The following is a 14,590-nucleotide window of genomic DNA, read 5'->3' on the forward strand; positions in this document are numbered from 1 at the left end:
TGCCGTACATTAGTTCGCATGTTCGCCTCATAGGAAGCTGTTGAATATGTTTTCTAAGGGCCTGTGACCGCGCTACCGGTCGGCAGCTGGCAGCCCATTTCAACGTCAGCCTGTCCCAACAAGGTGCAGTAAGGTGATAGCTCACAGTAAACCGCTCCACCTCCGACGTGTACTTTTAGCCACATGTCACCGAATTAGCCAGAAACCCGGGGCCTCTTGTGTACAGTTACGGGTGGAAGACAAGATATTCTTAAAAAATTATTAAAAACAGGGTTGACTTCCACTTGTTGAGCCATGCTTGTATTTTGGGCAGTTTACTTTTTGGTAGCAGTCTCCTCAAAAGTCGCGTGCCTTTATCCATCTCCCTCTGCTCCTACTGTTGAAGTTATTACACGTAAGGGACACACACACACACACACTCACACACACACTCGCCCATCTGCAAGGCATTAGAGTAAATTGCAGGAATAGAGAAATGATTTCACGCACGTCCCGCAGGGTCCAGATGTGGCTCCTCGGTCGCAGCCACAACTTAGTTTTACGTGTTCAGGAGGAATAAAGAAGGGAGTAAATTTTACCCAACTTAATCACAGTGGCTCACAGAGCCATTCCTGAGCCCTCTTTATCAAATAAACCTCGGGGCCCGGACAACAACACGTGAGCCAAGGTCCCCCAGGTAAAACTGAGGGTGAGTCGTTGGTCTCAGTTGTTCGGATGGTGAGGAGGACCAGCGTCTCCACAGCTCCGGTACTCAAGGACTCGCCTTCAAAACTGGGTATTTGGGGGGTTTTGCAAGAAATTGTTTATTACTCGAATTCTACAGCCAAACCGGAGAGAAAAAAATTCTCAAAATGACTCTGTATGATGTAAATCCTGCCACAACTGATTGTCACATTAGAATAAATAAATAGATAAGTACGTGTTAAATACAATGTTGCAATGCCAACATGCATATTGAATTGAATTGTGGAAATTTAACTGAATAGTATTTGCTTCAATACTTGTTTCCATCAAAGTTGAACTCGACACCATAATCATTTCTTTTAGTTTTTTTTTAATACGTTTGCATGGATAACAACCAAAAGCCTGAGCTTGTCTGATGAGTTTCCCTTTTACTCACTAAATGAGTTCATTATATTATTTCTGATTATTACACCCTGCTGTAATTGTTTAAATTACAAAGCCCTCCCCATACTTCAATCACTGTGGATTTTGAATTTTTGGATCGTTTGTTCTGTTTTAAAACAGCTTGAGGATATTTATGAGATTCAAACCCACAATGCTTTCTGTGTACTGTAATTTTAAACTCCACCTCAACCCCGAGAATGTTTCCACATTTCAACTCAGAATTCATTTGAAAATTAAATTATTTCTTTGAGCCAATCAGTTTATTCCAAGCAGCATATATGATTCATAATAACCACCAGATCAGTTAAACACATATTCAACGCTGCACAAAGAGTCATTCCTCTTATTGGTGTGGTACCAAAACCTTGTCCCTTTTTACCCCGTTACTCGTCATGTGTGACGTCCAACACTTTGTTCCGCAGCAAAATCACCACGACAGGAAAGTCTGTGTCATCAGTTGCACATGTTTGGATCGATCCCAGGACTGTCGCTCGGGCCGGTGGTGCAAATCCCGGCCCGGTGGCGCTAACGCCGTTGCTGCATGTGCCGTCAGCACGCTGGGCTACTGCTCTCCGCGGCGAGGCCGCCAACCAGCCGGCTCTGTAACGCTGCCCGGGGGGAACCAGTAAAGCGCTGGTTCACTGCCGAGCCGACCGCAGCGCGCTCTAACGGTTTAAAAGGCTCGGGGCACCACGCGGCATCATGTTGGTTACATCTGGCCTTTCTTCTTTTGTGTCAGGGTTAGATTTCACTTTGAATAATAATGCATTTCCCACACTGCCCTTTGCGTTTTACCGCATTCACTCATGTGCAAATGTGTTATGTGTGTGCACAAAGTAATAAGTGTTTCCTCACCCAGCAGACTTTCATCACTTTCGCGTCCCCCACCCTAGTGGGCCTTTTGCTTTTGACTGCTTTCTGACTTCATGACGTCATTTTCCCTTCTCCCAGGGCTTGTGGTTACTTTTACACTGTTGCTCAACTCTATTTCACGGTCACCTTTGTGGCTCTTGGATGTGTCGCTGTGGATCATGTCTGACACGGGATTTGTTGTGAAAAAAAAAAAAGAAGTCAAAGACTCAGATGCAGAAGTAGTGCCCAGTAAAAATGACAGAAAAGCACGGATCATATTTCAACCGCCCGCAAAAATAGAAGTATTTGTATTTGTGATTGATGGATTTGGTTTGAAGCTTCTAGTCCACACAGAGCACAAAGAGCCCCTCAGAAAGGCTTAACTGACTCTAACAGAATAAACCGTCTTTGTCCTTGTGTCGGTTGGCTTTCGTGCAGTTTTGTTTGCTTTTTATTACATTTTTAAGTGGTGGTGTACTAAAAAAAAGTCATTGTGAACAAAGCAGCTTTTCATATTCGTTTATCACCAATTATACTTTTTATCTTATTTAAGTGAGTCAAATGGGCTTTCTTTTTTTGCTGTGATTTTAGCATTTTAATTTAATTTAGATATTATATTAGTTAATTTCCTACTTTTCTCTCTTGAATTTTTATGTCCCTAATCATGTGGCCCTATACACAACTATGCGTTCAGTATATCGTTAGTACCTACAGTGAATACGCCGTGCCCTTGACCCCTGAACTAGTCCTCCGGGAACATGAGCATGTGTGTCGTGGTACTTTTTGAAAAGGAGGCTAACAAGGAGGAGAAGCTGTGGAAAACGTCATTGTGAATAAGGAAGAGATTAGGAAAATCACTTCTCACTCACACTTCCCAAATTGATTTAACGTGTGCAGAGAATTTAGTTGCCAAACAATGCAAATACATATTTATCACGTTTCCTCAGAGACGAAGCCTAATGCATCGAAGCACACAAGTCGCCGAGGTGGGACGCAAAGTGATCGTTGGCCTGGGTTCAACTGAGCTTTTATGTTTGGTAGTCCTTCTTTTGGTGGCTGTAGATAATGATTGCATTTAAGTTGCGTAGTGGGGCTGTCCCTTTGACATTGCTCACGTGTTCCAGAGTTAGTCCTGTTTTGTCATTTTCACCACAATTAGTGAGCACAAAGACGAGGAGAGCGGTTCCCATTGGGAAAGCCTGGGAATGATCTCCCCCCCCCGCCCCCCGCCTCTCTTTAATGCTTCAGGGGGGCCCGAGGTGGCAGAGTGAGCGTGCCCTTTGTTAGTGTTTAGGATATCTGCATATGTATTGGCATCTGTGCAGATGCATGGCGTGCCCCTCCGCCAGCTACGACGACGTGTCTTCCCGTCACACGCAAACGCGCTCTGACGGCAGTATGTGTGGCCCGCCGTGAGAGACCCGGCGCCCCGCCTTTCTTCCCACGGCGCCTCGGCATCCGGTAGGTAGGGGAGAACAAAAAAAAAAAAAAACATCCGTGGGAAGGAGCGCCACGCAAAAGGCAAAAACCTGGGAGAAAGGGAGAGGGAGAAGCTCTGAACATCCGTGGTTAATTAGCCGCCGCCGCCATGGGAACCAGGACGTGGCAGAGGAACATGGTCAATAGAAAGGGGAATAATGAGTGTACTTAAAGCAGAAGTTGTCACTGTTTGTGTAAGAACAAACACAAAATCTCATGATATAATGCACCCGATAAGATAGACAGGAAATGTTGACTCTTCCAGCCTGTCCTCTCTTGTCAGACTTATAAATCAATCGGCTCTGTCATCAATCTGCCATCGGTTGAGGAACCTTTCCTGTATGACACTATTAAAACACGTGTTAGCTGGTTTTACAATCTGTAGTTATTCTTTGGTTAATCAGAGCTAAAGTCGCAAAAGGGGCTGAAGTGTAGTTATAAGGGGAAGAGGGCAGAGGGGTGCCCCCCAAAAGCATCATTTTGCCCTTTCTCACCATTTGTCACGTGGAGGGAGTGTTAAAAAGGTTGTGTTAACAGGCCTTGCTTTGGGAAGCGCAGACGGGATATCACAACAAGCATAAAGAAAAATGTCTGGCTGCTGCCTGTCGCTTTAATAGTTTGATTCTTGTGCTTTTCAGTACAATTAGTATTTTTATTTTTTCCTTTGTCATTTCCTCACAGCTGTGTCATGGCCTTTGGGCCTGGGAGCTTCATTTGAGCCACTTATGACCGTGAACAACATGAAGAGGCCCTCAACACAAAGATCTCCTCACTAAAGTTTTAATGATTGCTGGAGCTTTCTTTTTCTCGCAGAGGAGGGCGAGACAGAGAGCACACAGAGACCTGGGGGGGGGGGGGGGGGGGGGGGGGTCAGACCATAGTTCACTTTGAGGTTTACTGGTCTGTTGACTGTGCGCTCGCTGGCACTTTCTCATTAAGGGGAGAAAGACAGACACGGATGGCACAGCTGTGCCGTGCATGTCTCAGAGCTGGTCAAGCCATTAGTGCACATTTTTATTGTTGATAAAAAAAAAAAAAAGGATGAAGGAGCCATTACAAAAAACAATCCTGGATTTACCAACTTACATTACCGGGCTTATTGAGAACACGTTTCCCTCGGCGACTGTACGGTTTGCACATTTAGCTGTCAAAGCCTTTTAAACCAGACGTATGCGGGTGCTGAGTCAGCAGTGGCGTGCTGCATTTCCCGCATGGAGCAGTTTATGGTTCGTTGTTAGTCCCCCCCCCCCTTCGAGGTAAAAGAGAGGCGTTTGTGCTTTGTCGCCGGAGAGGGACGATGGAAGAGGAGCGAGGTCGGATGGGGGGAGCATGTGGGTGACCTCCAAACCCCCGGCTAGTGAGGGAGGGGTCATCCAGAATTGGCATTTTCCCATGGTAGTTTTGGTATTTGTTCTTTCTTTTTTTTTCCACTTATGTCCCAGTCTCTGTCTCTTTTTAGAAGAGTAACGTTAAAGTCCACGCTGTGTTTTTGTCTCAATAAGTCTGAGCGGCACTGTGCCGAGTGACTCATGTGAGTTTGACACCAGGAGCTTGTTTGGACACGGAAAAGGAAAAGCGAATAACAACATCTGCACGGGGTATAAAATCGTTTTGCCTTAACCCTCTATTTAGACCCGCCATCTTTTCTTCACTTCTACTGCCGGTCCCCTTTTCATTTCCTCCTTTCCTAGCTTCCCCGTTGTGCTCCCTCCCTCCTACCTTTACTCTTCTTCTCACCCTGCACTCTGGTATGACAGGTATTGAGTAACAGCCGTATGCCTGTGGTTGAAGGTGGGATGTAACTGCAGCTTATCCACAGAACGTTCACTGTGACTGCACTGCTGTAGTGAATGAAACCTTAGCAGAGGGGTGAGAGAATGCGTGACGGGTCACATCAGGTCGGCCCGTGTCTGCGGTCGGGTTATTTAAATGTTGTGGTGAAACATGTCCTGACATTACGTCTGTTTATGCTGTTTATGTTATCTTTATAATAACTAAAGAAATAACGTTGTGGCTCTTTTGTAGAGAACTTTACTCATCTACATTCTTTGCCAATTTTGTCCGTATATTTGTTGTTTATTATAGAGGCCTCGTTTTAAAGTGTTAATTCATATCCAGTGTTAGACCCTATTCCGCCTCCTGGCAGACAGAGAGGTTGGTTATTCACAGGATGGGCCATGAAAGAGCCGTCCTGCATGGAGGAAGGTCATGCACAAGAGTAGAGTTTAAAGAAATCACTGAGTAATACTTGAGACTCGGTCATAATGCCTCCATGTCCTTATCTCACATACACACACAGTCCCATGCACACACATTATTATAGGTGTTCTCTTTAACAATAATTCTTACCTTAAGTACTCTCTGGTTTCATGTCAATATCTTGTCTTTTACATTTGACATGCCTCTTTTTAAATCACTTTTGGGTTTTGCTAGACGATCCCTAGCGAAACACAACAAGTTTTTTGGCGTTGACCCGGCTGGTTAAACATAGGAGGTTAAATAAAAACAAACACAAAGGCACACTTGCACGCCGATAACACGCCCTGCTTGGAGTCGTGACGCACACATTGTTTAATGGATTGAACAGATAGATGTAGAGGCCTTGACGTGGAGGTCAACTTAGAAGTTGATTCAATGAAGAAATAATAGCATATTGTATCTATTGTCCGCTTATTTGGGTTTTTCTTTTTGTCTTTTGCGAGGCTGAAGCCCATCTGAGCATAATTCAATGAGTGCCACTTAACGCTGTCCTCCAGAGGAATATGCATCGGCTGCTCTCACAAATCGCTAAAAGCCGCCCCGTCACGCAGACGGGAGCTTGCTAACTTAAAGCCCCGTTTTCTTATTGTTACGAGACGGTGCATACGCAGTGGTCGTGTTCGTCGCTGCATCAGTTGAAGCTTTGTGCACTTAAGGAGGTTTGCGGTATGTTTGCACGGTACGACTGGAATACCAAACTGTGGATTAGCTTCGGTTACTCTGAATGGGTGGTCACACAATCTCTATCTTTCTCTTTTCCGTCCAATAACGCTCCCAGATGTAGCCCGATGAAGCTCAAAGCATTCTCATGAGGACCCATAGACACTCGCACACGTATGAAGACACACACAGCTGTTATGATTTACTAAATGAATGCGATAGTTATCTTATCTCTCGCTCACTTCATCTCTTTCTTTGCTCCCTCCCTAAGTCTATCGGCGTCTTTGTTACAGTAAATCTGCTCGCTTCTCCGAGGTTTTTATGGGTTTTTCGCTGTACAAATCCCTGCTTCGGTCATTAATGCGGATGATTTAGTGTGGGTGTGTTGCACCCACTCACAGTTGAACACAGACTTTTGTGCACAAAGTGGAAAGGTGAGGCCACGGCCTCAGGGGGGCTGAGGGTACGACGCTGAAGTCATTTTTAAGGCTGTTTGTCCATGAGGCAGAAAAAAAGGAATCTTTGTTTTTTGTACTTTGAAAGCTGCACAATTGGTATCATGACAATCCATGTGGTATTCTTTTTCGTGTGATTCTTCACAATCCTTTCTTTAGTTTCCCAACGTTTTGAAGTGGAATTTCCGTATTGGGACACGCGAGAGACAGCGGCGCAGGGCGAGAGAGTGATGAATGGGCCTTTTTCAGACGGACCAGAAAGAGCAAGTGTGGACACACAATCGCAAGGCAACAAGGTGCGCGTGTGCGTTTGTGTCACACGGAGAGGAGTCTGATCACGTGGCTCCACAGACCCGTTGGCTGGGAGAAAGCACGACCGATGAACTCCGTTAACCGACTCACAAAGCAGAGCGGCACGACCCCAAAAACATGCGCGAATGACAACCGTTGAAACGCTTCGAGAATGGTTTTGTAGTTCCACAAGGAGAAATGGGGTAGGAAAAAAAAGAAGGTCTGAAGAAGTTGTTTTAGGGCTTACGTTTCTCTCTTTATTTTTCCCGTCCCCTCTTTTCGAGGCGACTCACTCTTTTGCACACACAAACTCGGGCTTGAAGGAAAAACAAATCCTTTTTTGGTGTCCGTATATCACTGGGTTTTGTGGTTCTGGCCTTTACAACGTGTCTCTCTTGGCTGTCTGCAAAGGAAATAATTACACAGTCATACTCATCAGGGCAAGCACGGTCTGAAAAGGGTTTGGATCGTCCAATGTGATCTTTGGGTTCGAACCCGAGCTCCAGCGAGAGGAACTTTGGCTGAAGATCCGAGCAGCGTTTGCTCAAATATACTCATCAACAAACGGAGAGATCGCGTGATTTGACAGTGTTGTGGCGTACTCTGCTGCCGTTTCAGCCCAGTGTCCATTCGAGAGCGACCACGGCCTGTTGGTCAGGATTCAACTTCATTCAGCGTGTGCGTGCGGCAAGATTGACAAGAGTTTGCACTAAATAGTCTAGACTGACATAGTCTCCGAAGCAGTGTGCAGTGACTGAACCAGTGGAGCCAGGTCAACGCTGAACTTATGGTCATCACTTTTGAGTTGCAGAATAATCACCGTGCAGTGCATTTTATCTGTGACCTGATTTAGAGAGTGAAATTTGTATTTTGTGGTATATTCACTGAATGTAAGTGGATTTTTAGGTCAGATACTAATAAACAATATGCTCAATCTAAAAGTATTTTAATTGACTTGACTCCTTGACTTGTCTATTATGTTTGTTTTTGTTTCTTTGTACCTTTGTTTGCCATTAGTATTTGCTTTGAAACAGAGACTGTAATGAAACAGGTTCATACTGTAGAAAAAAGTCACGCAAAAAGAGGGGTGTTTTTGCCAACTCCACATTGCCAAAAGCATTTATCCCCAGTCAATTTCTGAGCTGTCAAACTAGAGAAGCCTCCAGAGTTCAGTTATTGTCTCATCTTCATTACTTTCCGAATTTATTTGTGCGTCATCTGCAAAGAATTTGCTGATCAAAGAGCGCCCGTGAAGGAGTGATAATGGTGGGAAGATCCGTGCCGTTACCAGACAGGTGCCTCTCTCTCTCTCTCTCTCTCTCTCTCTCTCTCTCTCTCTCTCTCTCTCTGAAACACGTGTACCTCTGTCGGTGTTTCGAATGCGGCTGCGACTGGGAAAAAACGCCCTTTCCACCGCCGGTGACCTCACAGCGGGGGGGGGGGTCGTCGCGGTGCCGTGACCCTTACCTCTCCTCACTCTGTCGTCGGTGGCAGCGCTTCCCCTCTCTCCTCTGCTCCTCGGTTGTTTCCCAGGCCCACGCCGACAGGTCAGTTAGCGGTCGTCCAGTCGGCCCCTTGATGCCGAACCCCGGGGGGGGTTAACGCGGAACGCGCCTCCTCCGAAGGGGGTCGGCCGGCGTCGACAGGTGGCCCACCAGCACTTCGGAGACGCGCCTCCACACGCTACGGGTGTGAACAACAACTTTGCCACACGTGCTTCCCGTCGTCAGCGACCTCCGAGCTGGCTTTCGTCGGGTGCTTTGGAGGGATTTCCCATGAGTATCCTCACACCTTTCCACCGAATTCAGTTTGTGTACCGTGACATCCTCACATCCTAAAAAAAAAAAAAAAAAAAACACCCTCGTCTGCCCTGTGGCCCTCCCACAGCGCTGTGGTCTCATTACCGCAACATGACCAGTGAGCTTTACAGCTAATCATCTGTTTCACTAAAGCCGTATTTTACTCCCTCAGGGGTCGCTTCTTGTGATAGGGGGGGGGGGAAATAATAATGACATCATCAATTCCTCATCTCAACCCTTTAAGCAGAATGTGGTTGGACATCCCCCTGCTTCACGCTGTGTGTGTTATTATTTTGTGAGGAGTTGTTTTCTGAGACACATGCTTGGTAATTGAATTGTTTCCACCTGCAAGCGAGGGATTTAACCAAGAGATGCAACGCGCAGGTTGGGTGTGCAAGTCGAGGCTGTACTGACGGCCGGCATGTTTCTTGTGGACAGGAGGCAAAATAAGTGCTGAAGAAGGCTTCATTTTATTTGATCCATTTGGCAACTTTGCATGTGGTCGTATGTGGAATTGGCAGTGTTGGGGGAGGGGGGGGGCGGGAGGGTTGTCAGAGGGGTCACTGCAGACTTGTTGACACGGGACTCAGCGAGTTTAATTAAATCCTGAGCATGCACGTATGTGTGCAACTAAATGTACTTGAGTGTGTGTGTGTGTGTGTGTGTTTGCGCGCTGGTTGTCAGGGGCCAGAGGACGGGGCCCGGTGAAGCGAGGAGAGAGGGGAGAGCAGCCGCTTGGCAGCCTTTCTGAGAGCCTTGTCACTGGTGCTCAGAGGGGCCACAGCTGGCCCCTCCACCAACAATCCTCGCTTCTTTTCCCTTCACAGGAACGCTGCGCGTCAACTCTAATTCTCTTCTAATGAACTGGCTACTGAAGGTATCTAGGCAGGCAGACCCAGCATGTTTATTAAATACACACACACACACACACACACACTGGCAACTAAACACACAGGCTCAAACACAGTGGAGGAAGAATGTTGCGCTTAAGTACATTTCACATCTCTTCATTGTGACTGTGCAGCTGGACTTAAATTCCTGCTGAGGATCCTTGAACTCATCGTGACTCAGAAGCTGCATTCAATGCCACAACAACCAGAGCTGTGTTTTAATCTTTAAGTCTTTAAAGGAACACACAGTAACCCCAGTGTGTGCCTCTTATCTACCAGTCGTTGCTATAGAGCCACACAGCTAATGAGGAGTTATTCTGAAGGATGAAAAATGGCACCTGTCTCAAAAGTAGTATAGTCCCAAGACCATCTGGATTAGAAAATATTCCTTTTAAAAATGTATTTATACAACGTTTTTTTTTTCTTGTGATGTAGAAAACAATAAAGGATACATATCTCTTCTGCCACTCTTTATGTACACAGCCACTGTACACTTTTTATCAGGTGGTGGATGAAATATATTTTACATCAAAAAAACCTTTCTAAGACTGATTTAACTCGCTTCTGTTATCCTCTTTCAGGTACACTGGTTCTTAGCTATCTTCCAGAGATAAACAAAACAACTGGTGTTAAATGAGGACAGTCGAAGGAATTTGAATTTGTGGCGCCGTAGCAACCAATCATTGTGAGTCGAAAAGCGTACTGACGTTGCCCTCGCTGTGACCCGGGGGGTTCGTCTTTTGTGGAGCGGTCTCCGTGGCGCTGATGCTGCTAAAGGAAACATTTGTACACATTTAGTCGGCTCAAGTGCCGAAGTTTGATTGATCTGTGATTTTTCTGAGTTTACAAAGGTGACAAAGTTCATCGGCTGTGATGTATTGTTTATTTGATTTAGGCAAACTCGGGCCCTTTTGGGGTTTTATTGTAATGCTTCCATGTTTGAAAGGACCAATCATCGCCGTCCATTTGTTTGCTGTTCATTTGACCTTTTAGATAACCCTCTGAAATATTCACTCTCCTATTGACAGGACTTCTCTTTTTATTTCCCATATTCGCTGAATACATGAAACCAAACCAGGATATAGCTTCCTGGAGACGATGGTACAGCTCCAGAGTTGTTCCCTCATGAACCCCATTTAATTACCAGTGGATTATTCTGCACCAGTCCCTCCTTTGTTGGTGTAATGTGAGCACCCACGGGCCCACAGCGTAAGTGTGCATTAAACCATTAGCTGTGTCCAACTCCCATGAACAAGAGTACTAACGCCGCAACAGAAAGAGTGTGCTCCGTCACAACAAACACTAGAGACAGGAAAGAGGCAGGGTTATCATAAAAAGGAATAGATAATCTGCTTGTCATATGAACTGCCATCATCAGATAGGGATCATAAAACTAATGAAAAGGCATGTGCTTTAATGGTCATCCTTTTAAATGTAAGACACAGCTGTTACACCCAACGGTTTTCATACTGCATATTTTCCTCATTCATTTCATACAAAAAACGATCCACGGATCGCGTGTATGCGTGGAGGAGATACTACGTAATGAAATGGATTGAAAAAAAGTGGATTTACAGGCGCAGTTCACTGAGAGAGAGAAGCGGGGTTTGCACGGTAATGTAATGATCACTCTTTAAGCCGCGATAAAGTCGGCGGAATTAGACCCGGAGCTACTATATCTGTCCACACCTTTCTTATAACTCCGCCTCCTTTTCAAACTTGACTACACACCTGTAACATTTTTGGGGCTGCATCTTGCACAGTTGTCAAAAAATCTTTCAACAGACAGAAATAAAAGCTGAAAACCCGCCTTTGTGGTTGTTCCCGCTGCAGTGTTTCCAGGAACATATTTTACCGCGATGACTCACATACAGACCCGCAAGGTGAAAATAATAAATAATAAATTATTTCAGCAAGATCCTTGACCTGTGATATCACATTTTCCGCAAATGAGCTCTCTCAAACCTTAAAACCAGTGACCGAAGGCTCCCCACAGCACGCATTCTGTTCTTGCTGTGTCCTCGTAGCCCTTGTTTGATGATCCTAACGTTGTTTTACGGTTATAGGGCGGCTGTAGTTTTACTGTAAACCCCCGAAGCGGCTGCAGCGGCAGTAGCGGCGGCAGCCGGCCAGGACAGCTGGACAAGCTGCAGGGCGGCTGATAAAGTGCACTGCTCGAGTTCACAGTTCAGCAGATCCTTCAACTTCAGATAATGCTTCACCGATCACTCACTCCCACTGAGGGGGGGGGGGGGGGGGGCTGATAAAGAAGGAGTGGATGACATAGGGGGCCAATAATACAAACAGTAAATAAAGCTGAGGTCACATCCCGCAAAAATTAAAGCCTAATTGTGATGATTTGGTCATGAACACCGGTTCCCATCACGCGGGATAGTTTCCACTGACTGAGTCAAAAAGGTTGTGATTTGAGATTTTTTTTGACTGGAATCTATTCACGGCATTGCAATCTGTACGGCGCACACAGGCTGAATGATTCCACCCTTAGTTTATCTGAAAAAAGACATACTTACGTCTGGAACCAAAACAGGGACCTGTCGTCCAGGACGGACTGACACGCAGTAGCTGCTCTAAATACAGAATAGCTGTATCAAGCTTAAAATGTGGAGACAAATGAGTATGAAGCAGTTAATTATAGACAACATAACGTTACAAAACCTTCATCTAACAAATGTCGTTTTTTTTGTTCTTTCATAGCATGTGTGAATGTGCATTGATAGAGTGACCCGCTGAATCCTTCAGCAGCTGCTAGTTTGAGAAGACTTCCTCTCTTCCTCCTCTACTCTCCGTCCAGCTCCTACCTGTCGACTGGAGCCTAGATTGTGCTCTCCCGTGTGTTTTTTTAGGCCGTGTTCTCATGACACGGAGAAAGATCCCTTTGACAGACACCGATCTGGTCAATGCGTCTCAGCCCGTAACCTCATACCCCCCAGCAGGCTGCTTTCATTAACTCCACCTACGCAGTGTGTATAATACACTCCTGTATGTCTATATATCTGATACAATCTGGCTCTTCTGCATATGTGCTCGCACAGAGCGTGTGGATGTGTGTGCCCTTTTCCAACTTTTGCATGTTTTGTCATGCTTGTAAGCACATTTTTTTCACAATAGCATCTATCCCTGCACTGGACTGTTTCTGGAAGGACTTTGCGTTTAGTTTAATCACAATGATTCGATTCATGATTCTATTCATAATGACATTCTTGCTCAGTTGAACTCTTATCGGTCTCCTTCCACCGCATCCGCAGCTGCCGGATCACGCGCACATAGACACGCACCACTCCCGCGTTTGTCTGTCAGCTGCGTATCCTTTCGTCCGGCCCTCCATAAGTCAGTTATTCCGCTGATTTACGCTATCGCTAACGTTATCTTATTATGACGGCAAGCTCCCTCACAATATATACCTGCGCTGACTCGGACCCTTTCATGCGCACAGATGCACGTTGGAGTAGAGTAATATTCCCGTCATATCTGCCGGTGCTGAAGGCTGCTGTCGTGGGCAGAGGGTCATTTTCTACGATGTGTGTGTGCGTCTGTGTCAGAGAGCGGAGGGAGGCGATGGCAGACGAGGCAGGAGGCGTGTTTCTCTCTCTCTCTCTCTCTCTCTCTCTCTCTGTTTAGTGTAAACTCTGACAGGAGCAGAGTGTCCGTGACGGCTGAAGCCTGGGGGGGAGGAGGAGGGGGGGGGGTTTAATTATCAGGCGGCTCATCGCGGCTTTGATGGAGGAGCCGGAGAAGTGCTGAGAAGTTAGTGGGTGCAGAGAGCCCTGAGAGTAGGACACGCTTTGCAAAATCTTTCACGAGAGGAGTCATTCCAGCTGTTTATGCGTTAGAGCTGTTGTTGTGGATGTCGGCATTGTATAATACCAAATTTTGTGTGTGTGTGTGTGTGTGTGTGTGTGTGTGTGTGTGTGTGTGTGTGTGTGTGTGTGTGTGTGTGTGTGTGTGTGTGTGTGTGTGTGTGTGTGTGTGTGTGTGTGTGTGTGTGTGTGTGTGTGTGTGTGTGTGTGTGTGTGTGGTTAAACCAGCCTTAGTGACACACCAACACGGAAAAGGGCTTATTTCTGGATTAGTGAGTCAGGCTGGATTTGGAACTACACACTCTACACACACACACACACACACTTTTTACAGCCTGTTTAAGAGCATGAATGAGGCCTGTAATAGATTTTCTTTTCATTCATAATCAGCCCATGTGATCGAGATCTTCACAATAAGCCGGCTTGCCCGCGCACACAACCCACCGAACCGTAGCGGCTCTCATTAATGCACGCGCACATACATCATGAGGCACATGTATGGCCGCGCTAGCATCTGTGGCCGTAAATATGCACATCCGTGCGTGAATGGGTTCTCCCGTGTGGGAAAATGGGCTGTTGGTGAGGGGGAGCGTGAAAGCCATAGTAAACAGGGGCCACTATCAGTGATAATGCTCCACTGCCAATATGTGGCTGTTTGACTTGTTCACTGTGAGAAAAACCAGAGATAAGGCCGCAGAGAAAGTGAGGGCATTTGGAGGCACTCATTTGGGAACTTGGGCAGGTGCCGCTGTCAGTGAATAGGGAAAGGAAATAGTTAAGCAGGGAGTGGTACTCAGGCAGCGGAGGTGTGTGAATGGAGGTGTTAAGGGGCTCCCTGTGGGCCGACCCTAATGAAGCAAGGCCCGACCCCCGCAGGCTTCAAGGGGGTACAGGGATGGGCCTGGCCTATATCTGTGAAGGACAGATGCTTGGGATGAATCAACACGACCACTAGAGAG

At 46.2% G+C, this 14,590-nt stretch overlaps 1 protein-coding gene across 2 annotated transcripts in view; it reads left to right on the plus strand.

The window, feature by feature from the left end:
* Positions 1-14,590, plus strand: part of LOC119219948 (mitochondrial import inner membrane translocase subunit tim16-like) — an 84,651-nt gene that overhangs the window by 60,460 nt on the left and 9,601 nt on the right. The gene's annotated exons all lie outside the window — the stretch shown is intronic.

The sequence above is a fragment of the Pungitius pungitius genome, chromosome 12 (assembly GCF_949316345.1).
Source record: "Pungitius pungitius chromosome 12, fPunPun2.1, whole genome shotgun sequence".
NCBI lineage: Eukaryota > Metazoa > Chordata > Actinopteri > Perciformes > Gasterosteidae > Pungitius > Pungitius pungitius.